Source organism: Lolium perenne, chromosome 3 (assembly GCF_019359855.2).
Source record: "Lolium perenne isolate Kyuss_39 chromosome 3, Kyuss_2.0, whole genome shotgun sequence".
Classification (NCBI taxonomy): domain Eukaryota; kingdom Viridiplantae; phylum Streptophyta; class Magnoliopsida; order Poales; family Poaceae; genus Lolium; species Lolium perenne.
In genome coordinates this window covers 322967347-322968731 of record NC_067246.2, presented here as the reverse complement: position 1 = coordinate 322968731, position 1385 = coordinate 322967347, and positions in this window count along the sequence as shown.

The following is a 1385-nucleotide window of genomic DNA, read 5'->3' as shown; positions in this document are numbered from 1 at the left end:
AAGCTGATGAAGATGGGTGTGAGCCGTGCGCGCAACGCAACGGCGCAGCGCCTGCGCAGGGAATTCGAGGCCCTCGCGTTCAAGGATGGCGAGACCATCGATAATTTCGCCATTCGCGCCACGAACGTCGCCAACAACTTGCGATCTCTGGGCGACACGGTGGAGGAGGTAAAGCTCGTAGAGAAAATTCTCAATGCCGTTCCCTCTCAGTACTCGCAGATAGCCTGTTCGATCGAGACTCTGCTCGATCTCGAGGAGCTGACTGTGGAGGAGCTCATCGGGCGCCTCACGTCCGCTGAAAAGCGATGCGGGGGTGGCTCCTCGGAGAGGGGAGGATCGCAACTCCTTCTCACGGAGGAGGAGTGGATCGCACGCGGCAAGAAGATCAAGGAGCAGGGCTCAAGCTCCGGCGGCGGCAGCGGCAAGAAGGGCCGCGGCAAGCCGCAAAACGGCAAGGGCAACGGCGAACGTGACATGTCGCAGGTCAAGTGCTACAACTGCAACAAATATGCAGGGCACTTCTCGCGCGACTGCAAGGAGCCACGCCGGGAACGAAAGGGGCAGCAGCAGCAGCCCCGAGCGCAGGCGCACCTCGCCCAGGCCGGCGAGGAGGAGAAGGCCGCCCTTCTCGTTCGCACCTGCACGATCAGCGATGACGACAACCTGTCGCTGCTGATGGCACGCTTGGACGGGCCAACGATGCTCCAGATCGGCGACGACGCGCACGTCGATCTGATCGAGGAACGCGTCTTCCTCGCCAACGAGCCACGCCGCGACGACACCTGGTTCCTCGACACAGGCGCGAGCAACCACATGACAGGGCATCTCTCTGTCTTCGCGGAGCTGGACACCTCCGTCACGGGAACGGTGAAGTTCGGGGACGGATCTCTGGTGGAGATCAAGGGACGAGGCACCGTGCTCTTCGCATGCGCAAACGGTGATCACCTCGCCCTCGCCGACGTGTATCACATCCCTCGGCTTCGCAGCAGCATCATCAGCCTCGGGCAGCTCGAGGAGATCGGCTGCAGCATCACCATCCGCGCTGGGCACCTCAAGCTCCATGATCGCCACGACAGGCTCCTCGCCATGGTGCCCAGGGCGCGGAACCGGCTGTACACCGTCACGCTGGACATCGCCAAGCCAGTGTGCCTCGCCGCGGTGCGTGGGGACGAGTCGTGGAGGTGGCACGAGCGATACGGCCACCTCAACTTTGATGCGCTCCAGAAGCTCGCCCGCCACGACATGGTGCGTGGCCTACCCACGATCGACCACGCCGGGCAGCTGTGTGACGGCTGTCTGGCGGGGAAAAAGCGGCGGACCTCGTTCCCGCAGCAGGCCAAGAGACGCGCCGTGGGGTTGCTCGACCTGGTGCACGGCGACCTTTG